General features: G+C 38.7%; 1 long non-coding RNA gene across 9 annotated transcripts in view; it reads left to right on the top strand.

The window, feature by feature from the left end:
* Nucleotides 1–25441, top strand: part of LOC310904870 — a 140313-nt gene that overhangs the window by 33999 nt on the left and 80873 nt on the right. For 8 of the 9 annotated variants that reach the window (XR_014588657.1, XR_014588658.1, XR_014588659.1 and 5 more), the window contains one exon: nt 9000–9137. This is a non-coding gene — a long non-coding RNA (uncharacterized lncRNA). Of the gene's footprint in view, nt 1–8999; nt 9138–11655; nt 18731–25441 lie in introns of those variants that run through there. The other variant, XR_014588665.1, reaches the window with a different exon arrangement.

The raw sequence follows: 25441 nt of genomic DNA, 5'->3' as shown, positions 1-25441 counted from the left end.
AAAGGAAACACATATCATTTGAATTTGTTTTCTAAAAATAGGTTGTAAATCATATTTAACATCTCATGAAGTAGACTAGTAGAGGATTGCAGCATGATTCAAGTAGGATCAGGAGATCTGAGGCTCACAAGTCTTTCTGGCAGCTCCCTTGAGCTTAAAAAGTTGAGCCAAACAGGCAGAAGTTGACTGAGAAAAAGGAGAGAGTTGGCTGTTCTGATAGGGACTGCAGAGAGCAGGCAAGGCTGAGTTGCATGGTGCTGCAAAGACTCTTAAGATGGGAGAATAAATCTTTTTTTACAGACTGAACATCAAAGGAGGGGACTATATTGGGGAAAAATGCATTTTGAAAATAAAGTAAGGCAAAAAAAAAAAACAACAAAACTTTTACCTCTCTTTCAAAAAATATAAAAAAAAAGGAAGAAAAAAAAATATGAACACAGAAGAATGGAGAAAAATTTAGCTTTGGTTATTTTTGCTCCCTTTCCTTAAACTGTAATACAGAAGAGAGACCTCCTTGCCTGCCTAGGAGGGACTCAGAAAGTACAAACCAGCCAGAGTCATGGTCTGGACCTCTGAACAGAGAAGTACAAAGGAAAGGTGTGCACTGTGCAATTCTTCAAGCTTCATGTTGAAAGTGGAGAAAAGCGGAAACGTTTGTGTGGCCCTTTCACAAAGATGCATGCAGAATAGTAATTTGCTGTGGAACAAATTGGCTGAAAATGGCAGGGTAGGGGGAAGGCTGAGCCCTGGCTGCTAACGCAGAAGCGGAAGGAAGTGCATCTGCAGAGCCAGGTCTCAACTTGAAGTTCACAGGTCCTCAACACAAAGCAGATCTTGCTGCCTGCTGAGCTGTCTGCACCATCCTGGTCTCCAGGGTCCAGGTGTGTAGAACAGATAACTAAAAGGGCTGTTGTAGCTTTTAGGCTTATCAAAAGAGAGGAAAACCCATTTCTGTCTATATATGAGAGCTGGTGAAAGACTTCCTGTTTGTATATGCTGGTATGCTGGTGCCTTAATGCAGCTAAAATTTGAGTCTGCTGCCCGTCTGTATGTGCCTGTGGTTGGAGCTGAGCAGCACAAGCTACTTTACTAACAACCAGGAAACTGCACCATATGTCATAGGCTCTTACTATTAAAAAAATCAGGCAGAGAGCTGGGAGGAGTAATAAGAACAAAGCTACCTGAATTAAATGTGCAGATTAAATATTTCTTGCAAAATGTGTACTGCAAAAATGCCTCCAGCCTTGCAAACTTGAGAGCTCTCATAACTACCTCCTTGTTTGTATTGCCCCAGTTCTGTACCGTTTTAACCACTGCATGCAGTAGATCTTTGGTAGTTACCTTTATGGTTATACCACAGTCGGAACAGGAGACAGCTAGCTATTGATACTGTGAACATACCCTGTTCATCCTGCTGCAGATAATTTGCAAAATGGCCTCAATCTTTTTGTAGGTTCGGTCATGACAAGAATTAATCAACAAGTAGGTTTTGCTGACATGCTTTATACTAAATTCTTTGTGTTGACTTCTGCATTACAAATAAGAAACTGCTGGTGGCAGATACTGACCTGTTTGTTGAATGGGGCACCTGACATTTGCTTGTGAATTGGAAGGCTCCTTATACATTCACGGACATTTGGTATGGCTGCACCACCTATGCGCAGATTCCAGCACACAGCAGCAGTGCCATCACGATTTTCTTCTGAATCTCCTTGGGACTGCAGCCCTGGTTCTTCAGACTAAGTGGGAATGGATGTGAAAGCCAATAAACAGATGTTGATGGTAGGGGCTTTTGCACTTGTTCTGCCCACCTCTGCCACTCCATAGTTACCAACAATAGAAGACTTAAATTACTTTTGAAAAACAAATGAACAGAGTAAATGATATGCTGTCATATCCTTGGCTGGGCTTTTTAATAGTGTTTGTTTGCTTATCTTGCTGATTTGCAAGGTCTGGTAATTTGCGATTGGCCTCCCAGTCGTTAGTGTGGATTGGCGCGGCTGTATTATATCAGAGGGACAAGCTAGTCAGTGAGAAAAAGAGAAGCATCCCATGTTAGGGAAGCTATAGGAAAATGGCTTGAATGTTGTTTTTTTGTTTGTTTGTTTTTTCTTTTTGCACTGCTTAGTGTTGTAATTATCTCAAAACTTTATTTCATATTGGTTTAGTTCTTAGTTAATTTCCTTGCATGTAAATAACTGTCCAAAAAAGAAGAGCCTCTCCTAGTCTTCAGTGAAGGTGATCTCTTGTTATTTTTTGTTTGAATACCCCCACTGTGGGCCTTTTATCACTTTTATGATAGGTGACGTATTTCTTATATAATGTAGCATCTGCACAGTGTTTGCTGAAAATTAAGCTGGTTTAGAGCACTATATTTCAAATCTGTCATAGCGGTTTCAGTGGCCATGTTCTTCCATTTTAACCAAATTATTGAGATTTATTTATTTTGAGAAAGGACATGCTATTTCATGCCAAAGTCCTTAAAACATCCCGATTACACTCAGTAATTTTATTCTCTTACCAAACTTGTCTGGTTTTTTAAAATAAGAATGGATATCACTTCCTGTGGCCCATCATCAAGCCGTTCCTACCTGACACTTGGCATGAAAGGATGATCTTTTGGTCACAGCATAGTGCTGCAAGCTCTCAGGGAAACTTGTTTTCCAGCCCTTCCTTGTTTTCCTTGGAGATCCTAGAAAGGTCATTTATCTTACCTTACCCTGTTGTCAGAACCTTAGAAGGAAAGTGTTAATGATTGCTTAATGTCTTGCTTTTTCTCTGTGAAAATTAAATTGTTTATTTTAGAAAGATGTGTACAACTTCAATCCATGAAGGCACACTGAATTAGCTGTTTTCTTACATGCTTAGTATGTCCAGTCCTCTGCTGCTAGGAGTCAAGAGAATACTTGCTCTTTTTTTTCCTCTTTTAAGAACAAGAGTTATTTATTGGGTAAAATTGGATGGATTCTCTTTATTTTGTGAGAAAAGGGAAAGAAATGGAATAATGCATCCAAGGAACAGAATCAATAAAACTAGGTGTAGTCCTTGTTTTGAAGGTATTGATGCCAATAAGGCTGTATTTGTTAGTGCATTTTTTTTGCTATTCAGAACCCTCTAATTTTTCTCCCTCTGTGAACGAGGTGGGTAGTTTCACTGCTGCCATATGGCTTAGCCTCTTCTTTTCTTAGCTTTATTATAAAGCTTGCAGTATTGCAGAGTCTGAATGATGCACGCTTACTAATGGATTGGTTTTACCATCATGAAGACAGAAAACAGGACCACGTGACTGGTTAAAGGCCTTATTTATTTAGTTCACTTACTATCTCTGTGTAGTTTAGGTATGCCAATTAATGCTGACTTTAAATTCAGAAAAGCAGGTTGTGATTGACACTGCCATCCCTGGACTGTCTGTGGGTACAAACTAGGGAGCCAAGGACTGGAGGTTCTAGGTGGAAGGTTGCTTTAACAGCTCAAAAAAACCCGTTTCTCTGGAGACACTTGAGTGAGAGGCCTCCAGTGCATAGTCTGAGCAGTTCCTTGACCTTGGCCACATGATCTGTTGGTTGAGCAGTGGCTTGAACCTGAGAACGTGGTTGTTCTGATGTTCACAGACATCTTGTCTGGTAAGAACCCTTCATCTCTACCTTCTTGTTGTAATATCAGATGGGAGAGTGGAGTGGCCTGGTTATGTTGTCCTAGCAAGGTGCAGGGTGTTTCCTACTGTAGTAACATGCGTGAATCATGTTTTGGTTCTGTGCATCATTATGGAAACTTTGTTCTGAGGTCTTTCTCTGGGTGTCCCTGTGACTGCAGATTGATCTATTAGGGTGGCGAAGAATAATCAGTTTTATTATGAAAAATTTCCGTGTGGCCCATGCTAGTCAGAGTAGACTTTTCACAGGAGCCTGACAGAAAAGACCGGCCTTTCCCTACGATTAAGGGGAAATTGGAGTGGATTACAGTGGATGGTAGAGAGTTTTTGATTCCTCACTGCAAAAGGCAATCAAGGCAGCCCAGGGCTCTGGGGAGCGGACATAGTCAGTCAGTACAGGTTTCTGAATTCAACTGTTTCATATGTGCCTTCAGGAAGAGGATGGGTGAAAATTCACCTTCCAAATGGTAGTTGTGTAGATGTGTAGAATGAGACATGCTGAATTGCTAGACTGCTCGTTATTTTTGCAGCCTGTCTTTGGGGAATCATATTTTTTTTTCTGCCCTTTTTTTGGGGGGGAAGGTGGGGAAGGGGAAGGGAAGCATTGTCAGATTCAATCAGCCCTTAATGTAACTGAACTAGGCAAGTAAGTGGGTGAGCACGTGTGTATATAGGGGTGTGTGTGTATATGTATAAAATTATTATTCTACTCTTGTTTGTAAGCATTATACTGATTCCTGCTGTGCCACTTCAATTACCATGGTGTTTACCCAAGCACGTTTTCTCTTTTATTCTTCTTGTGTGACTTCTATAAACGTTTCTAGTCTGCATGTCTGTTTTTCTGTTGTCCAACTTGGCGATTTTTTGCTCTTTTTTTCAAAAAAAAAAAAAAAAAAAAGGAAACCATTTTGCTAAAATGTGATCTTCTCCAGTCTGTAAATGTCCTGTCTGCTTTTCTACCACCCTGGTATCTTGCAGGTCAGAGACCTGTCTGATGTGCTTTGTAAGCAGCCTGTTTATAAACTGCTGCTGTTCAGTGGGCTCTGAGCGTAGTGCTGCTTCGACAGAACCATAGCTGGGCTTGGAGTCATTTTCTCTATTCAGACCAAAAATACTAACATCTGAAATGCTATTGTTCTGTATGACTGACATGAAAAGATCAGAGGAAAAATCATTATTGGTGGAACTGTGAAACTCCTGCTCGATGTATATGCTAACTTTTGGTTTCTTCTTAGTTTAATTCTGCTTTGCCAACAGTTGTAGGTGTGTTGTTTGGCTAAAGCCTGAGTTTGGTGGTGTGGGGTGAGTAAGGAAATATGTGCTTCTTTGTTCTGTGTCTTGAGAAGAAATCTTCAATTCTGCAGAGTTCTTCAGGGAACATCTGTGCAAGTACAGCTACTTTTTATTTATATATTTGTAACGACTTAATTTAATTTGAAGGCAAACTGCAGTAGTGGCCTTGGTAGGGAAATAGTCTCTCATTTTTCAAATACATGCACATATATATATATATATATTTTAAACTGTACACTCTATGTCACCTGTAGTCACTGAATATAGTGCGCTTCTCAAATCTGTCTGATAGTGGTCTCACTCCCAAAGGTGTTGCAAGTCCTAGTTAACATTTGCAGAGTAATTCCGGGTTCTGAATTCTGAGGTGGAAATGTAAATGCCTCCTGTCCAGGATATCTGGGATCCCTAAACCACTGGACTGTACTAGAAAGACGTGAGAAGACTTTGTTCAGAGCTTGTAAATCCAAGTAGGTACTAAACTCTGAAGGCTGAGGAAGCTGCTATGAAAGAACCAAGCTAAAACTTTGTTTCCCTTCCAAGGACAGTTTAACAGTGATGTTAGCATGTTTTAGACAATGGATAGCTTGATGTCTGCGGTCATAAATTTCTTAAAGTAGCCATAGTGTGCTGCATTTTTTCTTGATCTGCACTTAAATTTTCATTTACTTTTATATGTTGCTGGCTGAGGGCTGCTAGTTTTCTATCATGAGATATGGCTGCTGAAATAGATTTGTTTTTTTTTTTTTTTTTCCCCCAGCTCTGAATAAATGTGCATTTTCAAAGCAGGTGTTTGGCTCAGAGTAAGAGAGGAGATGGTTCTGTAGGGAATACTCTTAGCAAAGCAATGTCGTAAATAGGTCTTGTGTCAGTATTTGGTGTAATGTCTTGATATGTGTCATCATGAATTATATATTATTTCAGATTTATCACTTCTTCCACTGATAAGGGACATTGCTTTTTTGAGTGAGTTTTCTTCTTGGCTTGAAAGATTTACTGATACATTGAAATTCCCTGTATTGGAGATTCAGATGAACTTTGGAAACTTGAGATAAGAACTATAAATCTGTTATAAACTAGGAAGCCATTTCTCAAAGTGTGTATTTATTGACAGAATTTGTACTAGCTTATTCTTCTGCTTCTCATTTGTGTGCATCAGAAGAGCTTCTCTTTTCAACAGCATGAACAAACATTGAAAAACTTAATGTGGGATATACAATATATAGGTAATTTATCCTCATTAAAGCATCGCCAGGTATTGCCTCAGAGGGTTGAGTGGGGAATGGGTATCTTCCTGTAAAAGTCTCAAGTACTGCTCTCAGGTTTTGTTATTTTAAAATACTTTACATTTGGTGGTGTTTTTAAAAAACACCTCTAGACTTAAATCCTTATTTTGGAGCTCTAAAGTAGTGTTATTAACAATTGAAGTTCTTTATGCAAAGTTGGCTTCAGTTAGGTGTCTTGAAAATAAGATCGCTTAGTGGATGGTATAAGAAGGAGGCAGGGAAGCCACTGTTGAAGCTTCATCAAGAAAAAACCCCACAACTCTGCCTCTTCAATGAAGGGAGACATAGCATATCATTGATCTAACCTGCCAAGACAATGGCATGAGAGAATAGCTGGCACAGTTAGGCCGTGCAACTTGCCACTGCAACCCCAATGGGAAAATTGTGCCTGAGCAGATACACATATAAACAAGATTCTGAACTACAGACCTTAGGCAGACATGTGCAAAGGCTGTTACATAAGTTGTGTACAATGTTTTTTCTTTCCTAACATTAGTAGATTTATTTTAATCAATGTAAATCTACTGATAATAAAATATTTGAATTTGATTTTTGAATTCTTAAACTTTTCAAAAATCTTTAATGAAGATCAGGGAATAGAAATTAATGAGTGAAGGAGATCACATTTCTAGCATTTGTTTTTCTCCGTTGAACCCAATTAAGATGCATTTTTCCCCTCTGTTTTTCAACTCCATGTATTTTGTAAAATATTGACACAAATTCAGGTTGAAATTGTGTAACAGTTTCAGAGCAAGCAGCTTAGATACAGAATTCATTTTCTGTTCAGGTCTGCTTTCATCCCATTTTATGGTTCAACTGAGTTAAAGATAAGGCTCAGATGACTTCCCCTGGGGATCTATTAGATCCAACCGGAGACTTCGCAGAATCATTCTCCTGCCTTTTACCCAAAGGCAGATTAGTAGCTGGTTTACCCCCTTTTTGCTGATATAACCATGAAGTGAATAATACAGTTTCACTTCTAGCACTGCAAAAATGCTTTGTATTGTGGTGGCTTCATCTGTGGTGTTAGTTCTGGCCACTGAAATATGTGGCAGTGGTAGCATTTTAACTTTGTTCATGTTGCCACAGTGAAAGATCTTTTAGATGACATAAGCCTCAAGACACAATCCCAATATTAAAGCAGTAAGTCTCCCTCTTCGTGCCACTTCCTCTACTCCAAACACTCAATTATTTATCAGCTGGCATGGGCATTATGGACAAATCTATTGAAACTTAGAGTCACATTGTAAAATGCACATGGAGATTCCCCCATTGCAACTGTGAGATGATTCAGAAAAATCATCTTTGATCAAATTGTGCAGTGGAGAGGGATGAATAGAAACATGTTTGTCTGGCAAGCACCACTCAAATTTAATGGCTGCTAATATGAAGAAAGAGAAATTAGGAATACTTCTTATTTTATTATTTTTTGACCTACTCTGGGCCACATCCAGAGATTTAACTCCAGAGCTTGCTTCAGTTTCTGGATATTTATTTATGACACTTTTAAGGACGATCATTAACTGACTAAATATTGAAACAGTCTAAGTAAAGATAGCACTGCTTCCTGTGCTTTCTATTTACTAAAGACCTGGCTCTTCAGCAGCTGCAGATTTCTTGGCATCTGTGCAGACTGTCCAAGGAAAGCACCCAGTAGCTAAGCTGCTGCTGTTTTGGTTGGGTCTGCTTGAATCATAATAATTTTCAGAGCACATCTAATTCCTGCCTAGCCAAATCAGCATGAAGGCAGGGGAGCTTGGTTGAACTTTATTTTGGGGAGGCTTTGTTTTAAGCATGTTTTAATCCCTTGCACTTCAGAAGATGCCAAACTGTAAAGGGGAAACAGAATCTTTGCCAGTCATGATCAAGCATCCAGCTTGCTACTCAGCTGGATATGAATATTGAGCTTGTAGTGATGGGACATCACTGCATGGAAAAATGCCAAAGCCATCTTTCAGTATAAGAATAATACTTAGATGGTCCCATAGTATTAAATGGTACTAAATGATAGACAGAAAAAAGAAGTCTTGATATTTTAGTGTCTCTTACTCAACTTACAAAGGAAGAATGGTTAAGTACTTCAGAGCTTTATATCACATGCTGACTGGCTGCTGGGATCAAGAGGAATTGATTTTTGGCTACAGTAGGTGTCGTAAGAAGCAAACAAGCATGCTTTCTTTCTGCAATTGGATATAAATGATGAAAGCACCCAGTGATGTACAGCAATGAATCAGGTCAGCGATGAATTCTTATGTCTGTCAGAACATTTGGTGTGTGGAGAAATGGAAGCAAGACAAAACCTCTTTCTCTGGGGAAGTGGGGAGGAGCTGTTTTTTGTTGTTGTTGATTTGTTGTTGTTTGTTTTTTTTTCCTTTTGCAAGGGGGTGTTGGGGGCGGTGGGGTATTGTTTTGCTGCAGATCTAAACCTAGGTGAATTTACAGGGATGTCTTTGGAGATGGTCTTCTTTCAGGAATCCCAGCTCAGACTGAGAACAAATTGAAGCAGTTTTTATTCTTTTTTTCTTAGATTTTTGTCCGTGATTCTGCCAGGATACTCATGCAGACACAGTGGTCAGTCTGCATAAAGCTGCTTGCAATATGGGGAACTGTATGTTTTCATTTTGTCTTCCATAATTGGAAATAAATCCTCTAGATTGAAAATAGAATGTATTGCTTGTTGCATTTGGGGGGAAAATGTGACCAATGTAATAGTGTTGTATTTTTACATTCTCTGAGATGAATTGATTCTCTTTCTTGCATTTCATTTGCAGAACTGCTTTCCAGCTCTGCTCAGCTAGACAAGAGGAGGAGAATGGGAACAAAGTAGGAATTTTCTCACCCAGATCTGTAAGCTGTTTTCAGCATTGCTGATATGCAAGCTGCTCTAGTTTTGTTCCAACACAGTACAGGTGAGTTTAAATTAAGAAACTTATAATTGAATTTTTAAAGGTAGAATTTAATATGATGAAGTTTAGTATAACAATTTCTATTCATATAGCCTGATTCTTCTTTGACTTTGTGCCAGCATAACTGACAGGCTCACTCAACCTAGGGTTCATCCTTCAGTAATAAGTGTGAAGAGAACCAACAAAGCCTCTGATTTTCTCGTACTACAATGCATATATTCAGTTTGCTATTGTATTGATAGTACTGATGAATTTGTCTGGATCTTGATTAATGCAGTGAGATACAGAATATGTATAAGTACTTAAAACAACAACAAAAACACAAGCAAAAAAGAAGACCCAAAACTGCTGTACATCTCATGCCTTTGCCCAGCAAGGTGTAATTTGCATGAGTAGCCCCTGGCCTGAGTGAATCTTAGGTAGTCTTCTGTGTCTGATACAGATGGTGTGAATTACTACAGCCACTAGAAACAAGTCTTAGTGCTTTATTCAAGCTGATGCATGACATGATTTTAGTGATGTCATCCCTAGTGTGTTGCATGTGGGTGGCAGTTTTCTCTTGGTGTCAGATATTTTTTACAAGCTTTAAAAGGCTGACATGTAAACGTAACAGAGGAGTAGACTGAAGTGTGGGACAAGAAATGTATTTTATTCAATGTTACTTGAACTTTCGCAGTACTGAACTGAAACAGGGTGAGTATATTGAAAACTGTTGCCCAACTAGCATTTGTGTAAGCTGTCCCAGGAATGCACTCATGGGGAGCATCTACAGGATGCTCTAAGCATTTGCAGGATTCAGAATACAGCTGGCTGCTGCTTGCCCTGCTCAGCATGCAGGCAGACAAGCTATTCCACATGTCCATCTACCTGCAGGAGTGCTGTTAATGCTGTTGGTCTCTGGAGTGCTGGTGAATTTCAGGTAGATATCATTCTACATTAGTAGCCTCTTTGCCCCCATAAAAATTAGGGTTAGGGCTGTGTTTGTTTACTTAGAAGGGGATCTTGGAACATTAGTTGTGGATGTTGTAGCAGACCAAGATCCAGTGGCTGTTCTAGCTCAATCACAATTTACACAGATGGAGTAATTAGGCTGCATTAGTTTGAAACGGGTAATGTGGGAAGGAGGTGCCCTCTGCGTTTGTAGATTTCTTGTTTTATTTTCTTTCACTGTGATGGTGGTCACTAGAGCTATGTAAAATACCAATTAACCAAAAGGGAACCCACAGGAGTCAGGGAAGTTCAAAGCACAGCTACTTTCAAGAGGCCTCCCAATGTCTTAAGAGAGTAAAGTTTGGCAGTCATTCAGACAGTGTAGGTGTGCTACTAGTGTCCCCAGTCAAAAGTTGTGCTGGTTGGCATGCTGATGGAAATATTGAAAAAATGTAATGTGGTATTTGCACTCTGATTTTTATTATTATTATTATTTTTTCCTTAAGCAATCAAACAGTGCTCAGGAGAAAAGCGTCTAATAATGAGCTGTTTTTTCCCCTAAAACTTTCTTTAAAAAATATTCTTATTTTTATTTTCTGCTGGTATTGTTGGCCATAGGAATATAAATTTATGAACTATCTGGATGCAGGAGGTGAGACCTTCCCTCTTTCACTGATAGCTCTGTAAAACAGAGTCCTTCCAAATGTGTTCCCTGAGTACTGCGTGCCAAATCCCTGATGTCATGTGACCAATAATGGACTACTTTTCTCTTCCGCTGTGCCAAGCTTTTTTGTACCATTTCAAGCCTCTTCTAAAAACTTCTCTCAGCTTAGCCTTTCTTGAGCTCTTGTTGCAAAAACTATACTTATAAACCTGTCATGTAACTATGAATAAGCATCGTAAAGCTAAAAATTCAGACTTCCACAAATTGCAAGCCAAATTTTTTTGAGTTCTCTGGAAGTTGACCTGATGGTCTTGGATTGGGCTCATTTATTTATTTGCAAGGATAACTTCTGCTCCCATAATACAAAGATTAAATGTCATGTTGTGAGGAGTGAAAGAGGTCTTGTATTTCTAGGAGTGGATCCTTGGACCAAAATCTAAAAAAGCAAACTTTTTTTTTTTTTAACCTGTCCAGAAGGTGCTGGTTTTTGTGTGTGTATTACTCTCTGAAAAACAGGAATAATGAAAGAGCGTTAATAAATAGGATGAAATTTCGCTGTCAGGAATGCCATGTAACTGGGTTTCTGGCTTCTCTTACTGTGTTATTTTTCACATCCAGTGGGGACCGGCAGCTGTGATTTAGTGCCTTCCTGGCATTTACACCTGTAGGTGGCAGCAGCTTCCTGTTCTATGGGCAGTTCGGGCTGGTTTCCAGTGTGATTAGGAAACTGAAAATTAGAAGCAAGACCTTCCCACCCCTTTTCTAAGGTTAACATTCTCCTTTGCTACTATGTAAATAGGCGGCAGTGCTTGTTCGACACATCTGTCGAACTAGCTTGCTCTTCCTCCGTTCGTTTTAAACATGGCTTCTCCCTTTGGTTCTTGGTCTGTTTTTCTCCTATTTTAATTAGTTCCATTCTGTTTTCAGACTTCCAAGGTCTAAGATCTGCTTGAAGATAGAATCAAGGACTTGGAGAAGGGCTCTGCAATGCTGTACCGGCAATGTTGTAAAAAAGAGCAGTCAATGGGAACTGGGAAACTATTAATCTTTTCTACTTCTGTTGAAGTACGTGTATCGTTGTTGAACCCTGAAAAGGTCCAAAGTAGCTGTAAACAAATCAAGTAATGTTTTGACTTAATGTAGTTTTGATTTCTTTGGGTTCTTCATTCTCTGAATTAAGGCTGTCAGAAAAAGAGACATTGTTATCAGCTTGAAATATAAATTTGTGTTGCAGTAACATATGAATATTAATAAGTAAAAGAAATTAAATAAAGTCTTAAATTTATTCTAGCAAGATAAGCCAACAGAGCAATAGTGAAACAGTGGGAGAAGTCAGAATAATAAGAGGAATGATTCTAGAAAATACTGAGAGAAGGGTACTTTTTAAAAACTATATTAGCTACTATTAAACTTTTTTAAAATTATTATTATATAGAATTGGATCTCTAGTTTGTGTTGAGAGAGTCCATAGAACTTGTACCATCTGAATATTCTCTTATAAGGATTCTCTTCTGACAGAGACACAGGGCAACAGCTGCTGTGCCTCATTGCTGGGTGTTCAAACCGGAGTCTGGAAGAGGACCAAGTGTAGGCAGTGGCCAGAGGCAGAGGGGGTGGAGGGAAGCTCACATGACCGCCCACAATAAGCCCAATCAGCCGAGAAAGAGATGAAAGCAGGTGCCCAATGTGTCTCGTATTGGTTTTCTCTACCTAGGGATTCCCTTTTCATGGAGGATTCACAGCTACACAATTAGAGCAGCTTTCCAGTGCATGAAGCAGCTAGAGAGGTATTCAATCCACTGTTTCTCTCTACTGGTGGTATTAAAGTCAGTGTTCCAGAAGGACACTACCAATATTGCTTTGGATAATACTGTAGCTTTATCTGCCTGGCTGCTGTCCAGTAACCGCTGCTTATCTCAGCAATGATACCAGGCTGCGTCTTTAGATTTGCTCTTTGCATTGGAAAATGAGGCCCATGTGTGTTTTCTATACCTGTATCAGGGATTTTATCATACATACTAAATCTTCTCTCAAAAGGAATATGAACAGTACCTTTTTCTTGTGCAAAGCACCCGTAATGCTACTCTATAGTTTATAATCTGTTAGATGAAACTGAGAAATGCCTCAGTTTTGGATGTCTAACTCATCTTCCTTCATAATGTTGTAGAAGATCAAAATTCAAAATACGTTGTTTATGCTATCAGAAAAAGGCACTATGTTTATGACAGTGAAATAGGTTCAGCCTGAAAAATTCAAATACTATACTTTCCTAAGGTAGAAGTATTCCAAACACAGGCTTCTTAGTGCTATTTTAGAATTACATTTGCTTTATGAAGCTCATAGTCATTTTCTGTCTCCAAGGAGCAGAAACTGGATGTGGTGAAGGCACAGACAATTACTGTTGGTCACCAGGCATCACTTTCTAACTGCTGGCTGGCTAGTCAAATATAAATTTAGGACTTATCTATTACTTTCCTCTGGGTGTAGGGTTTTAGGAATCTTAAATATTTTACAGCAACTTTGCTTCACTTCAACACTGTGGACAGCCATTACAGTGGTGCTTAAGAATCAGCTCTTGGGATGTGTTGTTTTGCTGCTATGGTATGAGCATTTGGGAGTTTTCAGTGTTGTGTGTTCTGGGAGTCCTTTTGTATTTTGGTGGGATTTGGGGGTTAGGGCCCTCTGGAACCTAACTTCAGGGTTCTAGCTGCCAGTCTTCTCTTTATCTGAACACCAGAATATTTCCCATAGAGCCATCAGGATACATGATAGAAAAATTTGTATGGTGGATTTTACACTGTATAAGTTGTCTGCGGGTATAATGCTTAAAAATCTGTATTAGCTCTGGGATCAGGGAAATGAGGAAGGTGCTGAGGCAGTACGTGCTTTTATACATGTGCATGCATGCACATTCTCTATACCTGATTCATTTGATGGATACTGCTTCTAGGCTGCTTGATAGTAATGAGAGGATCATGCTTGAGAACTGGTGTGGCCAGAATTGGCTGTAGAATTTCAGGATACCTAAAGCTGCTTACAGTTCTGTGCAGACCTTCATAAAGTGCTGAGCTGCTTCCTTACAAAAGAAGCCTTGGCCGTTACTGTTTGGAAGAATTTGCTCTCGTCAGTTACTAACAAGTCTGGTGATAGATTGCCTACTGAGGTGTTTGTAGAAAGTGGTGATACTCCACATCTGCATAGTAACTGATGGCTTTTCATGATTGTTTTCTTTTTTTTTTTTTCAAAATTGTTTTTCATTGCCACTTCAATGGCAACGCGTGTTTTTTTTTTTTTTTTTTTGTAACAGCTCTAGAATTTCATCAGCCAAAGGTAATGTATAAAGTCTAGGATGTTAAGGTACTTATAGAATTTTGAATGCTTTTCTGAAACAAATTGTGACTCTAGACCCAACCAAAGACAGTTTTTCTTTCTTTTCAGAGATCACATAGAAAGATGAAGTTAACCACATACCTTGTCTTCCTTTTTCATGTATTTGGTGTCTAGTTTGTAGTGCAGTTGTTTTCATACATCACTGAAACTGATTATGCTATTGTGCTTGTACAGTGATGCAGTCTCGATGTTTTTCAAAGAAATTATTTCTCTTTTGAATTCAAAGAAGTGCCTTGTCTAGGTCCCTGGCCATCAGGGTGGCATGCAGCAGCAAGGTAGCTTGGCTGAAGAATGGGAGTGCATCTACTTGTATTAGAGTGGGTAGAACCATCTGATATCTCATTGGACTAACTTCTAAAGTGGACCAAGTAAATACTGCTAGGAACCTTACTGGTACTCAACAAAATACTGATTATGCACAGGAGGTGTTTTTGTCCAATGCAACTCAATTTGTCCAATGCATCTCAATCTGGTTTGTAACAGATTTGAAATTTGGCTTCAGGCACGGACTGTAGAATTCCTGGGAGTGTGGTGGAGGTAGGAGCTCCCTCACTATCCATGTAGTTAAAGCCTTTTATTCTAATGTCTTCAAACAATGCCCATTCCTGTACCTCTCATACATGTAACTTTGATCAGAATTACCACAATTATCCTGCATGTGTAGATATCCTTGTTAAAAACAAGTGGGTGACTGCTGCTGTCTCCTCTGCTAATGGCATTGACTCTCATCTATATCAACTACCCTCTGTAGAAATTGAAATAATACCCCTGGCCAGTTTTAGTGTTGTGCCTACAAAGTAGGCTACATGTGGGGATGTGTTCTGCCACAAATAATTGACATCAAAGTTAACACAATACCGTATGCAGTTTTTGAGGGTTTGCTTTGCTCTGTTTGCAAGTCTCTCTCCCCCCCCCCCCCCCGCTTTTTTTTGTGTTCTTTCTGGTACATAGGTTGATCGTTGGTATCCTTTCCAGAAGAGGAAAGAAACTGAGAGGCACTTTTTCCTGTTTGGTAGTGAGGAGAGTGTAAAGGTGCCTGTCGGGATGAGACTTGATCATGTTAGTACAGTTGTCAAAAGCTAACCTCTTTAGGCACCTTAATGACTCCCTAACAAAAATGGAGCTGGAGAGCCTTTTCTCCACCTTAGTCTTACAGTAATATTGCAATGATGCATCTGTTCATTGTGTATGTAAATGATGGCCTGATTCAGGCAGGATCAAACAAAGCTATGGATTAATTCTTAGTTTATCTTCAACAGAGAAAATCCTTCATTATTTTTCTGCTAGAACTGAAGAATCTGCAAGGCTTATCTTTACCATCACTATCTTGATTATTCAGAGCTCCCAGCACCCTCCTGGAACAGCAGTCTGTGTGCAAGCAGATGATAAGTCTTGAAGAATGAACATAGTTATTAGCTGTGGTTATTTGAACATCACAGTTCACGTCTAGTTCCTTTGTGTCATGCATGCTGAGTACAGAGCAGAAGATGCAACTGTTTGGTGATGAAAAGAATAAAGGTTTGGGGACAAGAATACTGAAAAGTTTCATGTACTCCTCCCCTTCCTGCCCTTTTCAGTCCCCTTCTGTAGCTTGTTCTAGCACAAGTACTATCAGCATCAGTGCTTTGTCGCAGGGATGTGAAGTAGGAATGACTAGACCAGGCTACTTGATGGAATCAGTCCTTTGCTGCTCTAAGGCGTTGTATTGTGGAATTCTGTCAGAGAAGTCACCAAGTGACCCATCTTGTCACCTTTGACTTTTCTGCTTCTCGTTTGACACCTAGAATTCACCTAGGCTTCCTTTGATAATTAGGTGTAGCAAAATTTGCGTGCACACAAACGGAAGACACAGTTGTGTTTTCCACAGGTTTTGTGTGGGAATGTCTAATTTGGTAAGGCCTGTTATCCACAAATTCAAGTTAAAGGGGAAAAAAGTGGCTCTTGCTGTGATTACAGAGATGTGAGGGTGTACTAGGCCCTCTGATGAAGCTGAGGCTACCCTTTTTTTGCTGTGCTTTGGTCTTGAAGTTCATACTACAAAAGTGGTGAAAATATTTGGAATAGAGGCATCTCGTGGAAAATCTCATATTACTTGCTTCCTTCCTAATTATGCTTAATTTCTTTGAACATGGTGTGATGCAATACTTTATTCAGTAATTTATTTATTGATCAACTGTCATGAGAATTAATTCTGGATTATGATTTCTTGTTAAAATCCACATGAACATGCAGTTCCTTTTGACTTACATACAGCACATGACACTATTTTCTCTGTCCAGCTACAGAACAAGTGAAAGTCCCTTTTGGTGCCTCTCTGCTTTGCTGCAGAGGACAGAATTGTGATGTCAAGGCCTGTTTCTTGTAAGCTGGTTTACCTTCCAGAAGATAAAATCTCAAAATGGTCTTGACTGAAGAGTTTTTCACCAGAAAATCCCAAATCCTAAATGAAAATCATGGAATCATGATGGTTCCATCAGTATTTGACAGGAAATCATGCTTTTTCAATAGGGAGATGTTTGGAATCTTTCACAATGTAGAGTGTAATTAACATAAAACCAATGTTAACTTATTTTGGGATAATTCCCAGGTCGTGACTCTTAGGCACTGGAAGTAGAATTGTGGCATGATCTTTTTAGATGACTGCTGAATGTGAAGTAGGGCCAAGCATGTCCTTAATTAGTTCTGCAGAGCCTGTTTTACTTTAGAAATGATTTTTTGGGTTGCATACATTTAGGTTTAAACGACTCCATGTTCACTTGGAAGTGAGGTCAAGATTGTATTGAACACTTGTTGTTTTATTTTCTGGCTTCTAAAGTTAATGAAGTTACTACAGCATCTCTTGGATTTAGGTCTTTAAGATTTCTGATAGAGATACACAAATATTTTTCATACAGTGCTTTCCCCAGGGTTCTTTGGCACCTATGGCATTAGTCACGAAGGCTGGGATTTTTTCAGTGAACTCAAAAAGCTACAAAATAATCCACCAAAATGGTGTGTGTGTGTGAGAGAGAGAAATCACAAAAACAAATGACACCAAAAAAAAAAAAAACGCACAACAAATACAAACCAAACAACCAAGCCCCCCAATTTTCCAACACCACTGAGCTTTCACAGAGACCAGAAGCTAGGAAGTGTTTCCGTAGCTTAAATAATGGATTATAATACAGCCTGTGATACGGACACAATGAACACTGTTATTTTTCTTTAGGAAATTGTTTTGATTTCAAGGGGTTGATGCCCTATCTAAATGATAGGATCGCACATTCAAAGCCGCATGAGAAAATAGTGAACAATGATGTGCGTCTTTGTTTTTGCATTCAGCTGACTTTTCTCTTGTGATTGAAATTGCAATAAAGTGAAATATTGTTGCTAAATTGCAGCTCAAAACAGTGTGTCACTTTGATTATTCAGTGGCCTGCTTTTTTAACAATGTCCTATGATGATAAAAATTTGTGGGATGTAAATATTTAAACAGCATTTAGCCAAACAAAAGCTGGGAAAGTTACAGTAATAGTTTCCACATCTTTCATTGCTATTCTTTTTGCATTGAAGGAACAGGTCACTTAATGGTATAACACAGTATCAGACACCCTCTTTCCTCAGTAATGAAATGGGGATAATACTGCAAAGGACTGTGTTGTGGTGATTCATCTTTATAAAGTTCTACAGAAATGGTAGGTGTTATTAGCATCCCATGTGATTACAGTGACAGGATGATATGGTTATTTGTCTGAATTGGTATTTATTAGTATTGAAAGTCTCTCAAAAAAAACCTGTTCCTTCTGGATTTCCGGACACCAGAGATTTAGAACAGCTTGGATAAACATCTGGACTGAACTGAATTCTATTGCTTTTAAAGGTTACCTTAAAAGACAGATGAAGGAATCCTGCATTGTGATAACCTTCTATCTGAAGGATCTCAAAGTACTACAGGAATCAATATGCAAACTATATATAGATTACAGCAGCTCTGTCAAGTTACAGTACTGTTTGGCAGAATGCAATGAAACAAAACAATGTGATAGAAATGAAAATGGAAAAACACAATGCTAAAATACTGGGAGAATGTAGTGAGAAAAGATGTGATCCTTGGGAGCTGGCAGGGAAATGGGAGGTGTAGCTTCTTTTCCCACACAATGTACCATGCGAATTGGGGTCTGGACTTCAAGGTTCAGAAATGTCTTTATGGCTTATGTGAAAAATTGCAACTGCGGGGACAAGCAATTTGCTGGGATGCAGGTTAAATAATGTTTTCTATAGAAGTTTCATAACTGCCTGTTTGTCAGCATAACATCACAAAACCTATGCATTTTAAACTGTTACATCATTGTAAGAGAGGTGCTGCTTACCATACTGTGCAGAGCACTTGCAGTAGCAGCGTCTTTGAAAGGTGCTCTCTTTTCTAGCCCTGCTCAGCTTGACTGAGTTGAGATTGCAATATAAAGCTGATATCGCTTGCATTTAAAATGTAAAAATAGATGCGTATATGTTTTACAACTATATTTCATCTTAAGAAAAAATAAAATCAAGCATGGTGAAATGTTGACAAGTTCTTCAGAAGTTGCCTCTTTTACTTTTGATCTTGTACAACTGCCTGGTTTTGAATCTTTTTGCTCTCTGTAACAGGGAATTGATGCAGCTGATTTGAACCAGCAAAAGCTGCTTCTCATCCTGCATTGTTGCTTTGATAAAGACACTGGTAAGTGCAATCTTAACCAGGCTACTGCTTTTAGTTTTCTCATCTTCCAGAAAAACAATGAATCTTGATAAATTATGCTTTCAGCTCTTCAACTACAAAAACCTATTAATGCTCAACAGTATGTCAGAGGACTTGCTGTGAATCTAAACTATCCAAAATAAATGTCCAGGGTTTAGCATTTTAGAAACAGTAAAACTGCTCATAGAGATGGAAATGATAGTTCTGTGTTCGTATGCATTACTTTTCTCTAATTATCATAGCCAGGCTGTCACCAGGCTGTTTGTATCTTAACCCTCTATCTGGTACACTAGGCACATGACTGGCTAGTGATTTACACTGTGCCATGCTAAAATTCCTGCAAGTGACAATTTAGAAATTGCAATTTAGAAGCTGATCAGTGAAAGCTGGTTGTGCTGAATCAGTCAAAATATTACACTGGTTCCCATTAATGGGTCTGCTGAAATTAATTATTCAAATATCCAATGATTCTCTTTCTGTCTTTGGAATGATCTGTTTTCAAGTGGTCCTAAATGAACACAAACGTGTTTTGCTCCCTCCCGCTTTTAAATATTTCAACAAGTTTTCCTGTCACTATGATAATAAAAGAAATTGATAATATATCTTTAGAGGAAGGGCATGGGCCCTTTGGGGCAGTATCTGTTCCTTTCAATCACTTCTAAGCATTTGCCAATAAATAAAGAAATGCTTCTTGAAGTCAGGAAGAGGATTAATCTACAATTACTCATCATTGTGGGAATGCCTATCATCTGGCATAGGATCTTGGCCCTTCTTAAGGCCATGGCCTGCTTTATAAAATTTGAAGTCCTGTGGATTTATCTGGAACTTGGTTCCTAAATGACTCCATGGATTCAAGGTTTTGTTAGTGGGCTAGAAAGGTGTCATCAGAGAAATGATTAATGAATTTATGATTAAAGAATGCTCAGTAGTCCAAGTATGCAAATGACAAGTGAATGCAAATGCAGGAAAGCCCACAGAACTCTAAAGACAGCTCTTAAGTCCTGTAGTGCACAAGGAAGTAAACACAAGATGATATTCCTATAGCTAATAACCCACATTTGCATTTCTGACCCTCATTTTTATATATGCCTCCTCCAGAGCAGAGGTAAGTGATGCTTTCTGATAGCATTCAACTCTGGTGAGACTGTGTGGGACTTGTCTGATGGCTTGAGAAAAAACTTCAGGTGTGAACTGAAGGGTTTCTTACTTCATCAGTGTCTGGGTCAAGCATGAGCCTCAAAGGAGGCTGACTACTTTGCTTTTTCAGGCAATAACAAGTAGAAATAGATTGATTTCATAAGACTTAATAAGAGAACTTTAAGCCTGCCAATGGTATGGCTGCTTCTCTGAAAGTTTGAAGACCACTGGGAACCTTTGATATGAGAACCATAACTGGTTATGAATCATTTCACACTAGATAAACAAAAACAATTTGCAGACTCGCAAGTCAGTGTGTCCTGTTGTTGCAACATAAACTTAAAACTCTGTTCTGTATGCCAATTTTTTTTTTTCTAGGGGTGCTATAAAAACAGCAAAGTTCAGAGAACAGTGACTGAAGGGTACAACACTGAACTAAAGTATTTGTATTCAACCGATACAAAAAGGAGATGAGCATGGCCTCATAATCCTGTCTTCATAGTAGTAAAGAAGTAAATGCACTCTTAAAAATATCCAACAATATGGAACATGTTTTGTAAAAACAAACAAAAATACCCACTTATATTAATACAGGCTGTTGTGATTGTATTCTTTTTTTTACCCCATATACTGCTTGAACTCAACATGTGTAATATTAATTTTTCTTCCAAAAAATCAGTGCTGTGAGGTGTTTTTTTCCATTCCTTACTTGCAGAAAATAAATTCTTTAAGATGTAGAGACTGTCTGACAATTTTGTTGCAATTCTTTGAAAAGCATCAGTGGAGTTTTGAAATTTTGACTTTAAAAAATATGCTCAGTGTGTTTACTAGCTGGGACATGCTACAGACTAGACCTGCTCTGATCAGTTTTTGCATGAGTTACAGTATTAATGGGTGTGCTGCTTTTTTTTTTTGGTACCCAGATAAAAGTTTGCTGCCCTACTGTGTCCCTTCCTTGTTTGTTGTGTTTGGGTCTTCCCCATGTGCCCTGTCTAACTTCATTTAAATGTTCACAGGCCTCCTTCCAGATTCTGTTTGGATCAGGGTCCTATGGTGTATCATGTAATTTGGCCAAATGAAACCAGGACTCCTTAAAATCAGATGAGGGGAAGTGAATTTATTTGTAAGCCTATTCATACGAAAAATCCCAGTTGTTGGCCCATAGACGTTTTAATTAATTAAATCAATTGAAACTGTCAGTATGTTTAGTTGATCTTTAGAATTACATACCAAAGAGATTTTGAAGGAATACAGGCAATAAAATATACCTATTTTTTGTGAATGCAAATATCTCTTTCAAGCAACCATGAATACCTCTTGCTATGACCATCTTTAACTGTAGATTTTCTTAAGTAGAGGGCCATTACTGAGCTGGAATGTGCCAGCCCATCACTTCAGTGTTTAGTTTGCAAGGTCCAGATGGTGGCAAGTTGTGAATGGATATTTCTGCAGCTGAAGTATCTGTCCCCTTGGCGGACTCGAGAGACACTAGTTCTGGCAGATTTAGAGTTGTTTCTGGCTATTTAGCACAGTTGTACAGCTAATGGGCTGTTGGACAGTTTTGTCAAACTTGCTATTTTCTGGTAACTCATTTATAATTCTGTGAAAGGAGCACACAGTTAGCCATTTGTGAATAATTGGAAATCCTCTTGAGATCTCAAGAAAAACACTTTTATTGTTAAATAGGGTTGATTTGCCTGTTTGTTTAGATATCCCAGATAAAATCTCAGTACTGACCTTTGAATGCTCCATATATTTCTCCAAATTGGATTTTGTGTGTGTGTGTGTCTGATGTGTTCTAAGAGGCCAAGGTCTTAATTACTGTTATTATGCCTAGTTTACCATACGATTATAGTTGATGTTAATTAAAATGGGGACTTTGCAAATGCAAAATTCAGAGCTGGAGATTTCATGTGCTGGCATGTATGATTTCACATGCATTCACAGGTATACAAACATGAAACCTTTGTCACCAGCTGCATTTTTGTCCTACTTTTCGTCAGTTCACTGATAATCTGCTCACTGATCTCCTGGACACCAAAACTCTTGACCAACCTCAAACCAAAGTAAAACTTAAATTATCTTCCAATTAGAAGTATATAAATCCTATGTGAGAAATGTTTTCCTGGCATCTATCAGGCTTGTAGATGAGAGCTATGTGCCATTGAAAAGAAGCATTATCTAGCTAACCAGCAGGGCAGTCCTAACTTTATTTTGCACTGCAGTACCCTGGTATAATCACGGCCATTCTGTATTGACTTTTTGACATTATTTTTGGACAGTTCTGCCATGAACTAGAAAGTTAAAACCTTCACCTTCCTCTAAGACTTGCATTATGATTGCCTAGCTTTACAAATAGAAATGCATACAAATAGAACTGAAAAGTTTTAAGATACTTGACCAAAGCTGAATGCAAAATGATATAGTGTTAAAGATATTTATTATCTCTAGATGAGAATGATATAAATGACTTGCTTGTGTCTTCCTAAGTCTGTATAAATGGGTTCTGACACACAGGTAACATCGTATAATGAGATAGAATTGATACATACCTACGCAGAAGAATATGTGCTTGAGACAGATTTTCCCATTGGATGGGAAAACACAATTTATATTTTCAAACTGAATTGTTTTACAATTCTAGATGATCCTGGGATTGGTATTCTGTGTAGCAAAATGCCAGTGTGTTGTATTTTCCTCTCTCAATATCACTTAATCTGTATTAAAGCTCTGTGCTGTCACAACTTTCATAAATTATTACACAGCCAGCCAATAGAAATTACATAAATACTGCAAATATAATCGTCTGTTCTTAGCAGAAACTCTTAAAGGACTTTTAAACTAGTTACAACAGAAAGTGGTAATCCTTCTATTAAAACTTTCTTACCATGTTACAAGTTTGCCGTTATGCAACATTTTTCACTTTGTCAGCTGAAAACTGTTTTTCTAAAAGTAATCTAGAGCTTGCTTTGCTGAGATGGAAATAAAGGGAAGTTTGTCTTGACTAAGTGCTCTGTTTTCCTGTGACTCTAAGCAAGTAGTAGTTAGAATGAAACATTGGAAACAACAGTAATTTACTAATCAGGAGAAAAATGGTTGTTACTGAAACATACCGCATGTTTACTGCAAAATTTATTTAAAGCACATTTTAAAATAACAGCTCAAGAAAAATAGGCTCATGGTGAGCTCCAAATTCTAAATGCAACATTTGCATATATATGATTAAGTGCCACCAAATGGACTTTGCTCATTGAGGTCTCTTAAGGGTAGCGAAGAGAGCAAGCAATGTGTTGTCGAATTAAGCTGCTGGGGGAAGTCTGAGGAGCACTGAGCTCCTGATCAGGCTTTTCATGGCGCTTGTGGAAGACACTGAAAATAAACCTAGATTCTATGATACCTTCACTGAAGCCCTAGACCATCTTTTTACTGGACTTTTAATGACCACAGTACTAAAAAGTAATTAGCTTAAATTACCATTTGCACCCTCATAAAATAAAGACAAGAAGGAAAGAATTATCCCAGTGTTCGTGTTTTTCTTGGAACAAAGAGGATTAAAGACAGCCTTTAATCTAGAGGTACACTGACATATATGGTCTGCTATCCAGGAGCAAGCATCGCTGAAGAAATAAGATCAAGCAAAAGGAAGTACTTTGGTATGCATTTCCTCTGCAGAGCCTGTGAAGAAGGGAGTAGAGGCAGCTTGAAACAGCAGTGGGCAGAGCGGAGCCAAGCAAGGTGCCCTGCTGTGCATGCAGCTGTGCTGCAGCAGGGGCTTTGCGGGGGAGACAAGGACAGAGCTTGATTAATCCATGAAGTGAATTATCCACCCCTAGGTCAACAACAGTTGACAAAACTTGAGCACAAGAGTAACGGAAAGGGGAGATATCTTTAGTTTATATTGTCACATCTGAAATAAGTTATATACACCCCTGTACAGGGGAGTGAATTTCTCTCTGACAGACCTGGTGTTGGAGAAAAAAGAAATGAAAGTTGTTGCCAGCAGCGTTTCCAAAGAAAATGAATTTCAAAAGCTTGTGGAGCACACAGCAGAAGTTATCTTCAGTGGTCTTCTCCCATTTTGTGTTTGTGTACTTCCTGCTTTTATACCTGTATGCACTTCATGTGGCAATAAATAGACTGCAGCCAAGTTGATGCTAGTTATTGCAGATGGAAAAATCATTGCCTCTCAAGGTACTGTAACAAAAAACTTGGCAGTTCATAAGTAGTGTTCCTGCTGGGAGCAGGTGTCTTCAGTTTGACAAGATTGCACTTTATCCATGAGTGCTTGAAATGCACCATGGCTGGTAGCAGGTCAAACAGGTCTGAATTTTTAAAGAGAGTGTTGTAAGACTTCAGTAATGAGCTTGAGGTGGTGTACAATGACATGCAAGACTAATCACCTGTTTACTAACGTCACAATAATTCAGCTGTTTGTCTTGACTGGAGCCACGCTGAGTCTCGGCTCCTTCTGCCAAGCATAGTTTCCAGCCATCAAGCGATTGTATGTGAACTGTTTTGCTAGAAAGTGCCAAAAAAGAAAGGAGAGAAAAAAGAATGAAAAGGGAATTCATTTAACTGCTATAACCTAGATTTTAATTTAGTGACCACATAAGAGGTTTAGGAATTAGATGTGCTTCTATATGAGGCACGTCTCTGTGGGTGCAGTGTGTTTTCACTGAACAGCATAACCTGGACACCCAGCGGAAGAGTTAATTATCTGAGCACTAATGTTCTCAGACAAATATGTAATGCATCATAAGTATTAGCAATGAAGAGCTGGCTGGCAGTGTAAAATCTAATTATCTCTAGAAGTTTTATTGTTGAAATGTGATTACTACACTTTGCAAAGATCCAGGTTACAGACAGACATCCAAAAGCAGGGGGCCTGGGGTGCTGTGATGAATTTCTCACCGGGAATCACACACAAACTGCTTTCAGTTGCTGAAACAATGTATTTGTGACCGTGGGCTATAGGAGTTAGGGTTAGATCAGCAACTTCATGTGGTTCTCTGACCTGGTGAACTCAGTAGTTATCCCAGTATAAAACAACAAAAAGTCATTTTAAAAAGTCAAAAGAGCATAAAAGGCTGGCATTTTTGTCTTTTCTCAAAAAAGTCTTTGGCCACACTAGCTTGTATTTCACAAATCAGAACTTCCGTGTGATTTGCTTGATCTGGATATGCTGCCTTTGATTGTGTGAAGAGTATAATCTTCTATAATTCAGTATAAAATTAACCCCCAAAGTAAACTTCATGTATTTTAAATTGCTAGGATTTAGGCAGCAAATAGCTGCACAACTCTTTTCTATCTCCTTAGTTCCCTACTCTGCTGAAATTGGAGAATCCCTGTCTTCTGGCTTCAGTGGACAACAGATCAGTCCTTAATTTGACTATGACTGGGAATGCAGTGTTATGAGCACAAGAAGTAAAATGACGGATTGCAGTTAGGGCTAGCAATTGTACAAAAATT

Source organism: Anser anser (genome assembly GCF_964211835.1).
Source record: "Anser anser genome assembly, chromosome: 10".
Classification (NCBI taxonomy): Eukaryota; Metazoa; Chordata; class Aves; order Anseriformes; family Anatidae; genus Anser; species Anser anser.
The sequence above is the reverse complement of the archived record's forward strand: the minus strand, read 5'-3'. Positions and strand labels throughout refer to the sequence as shown.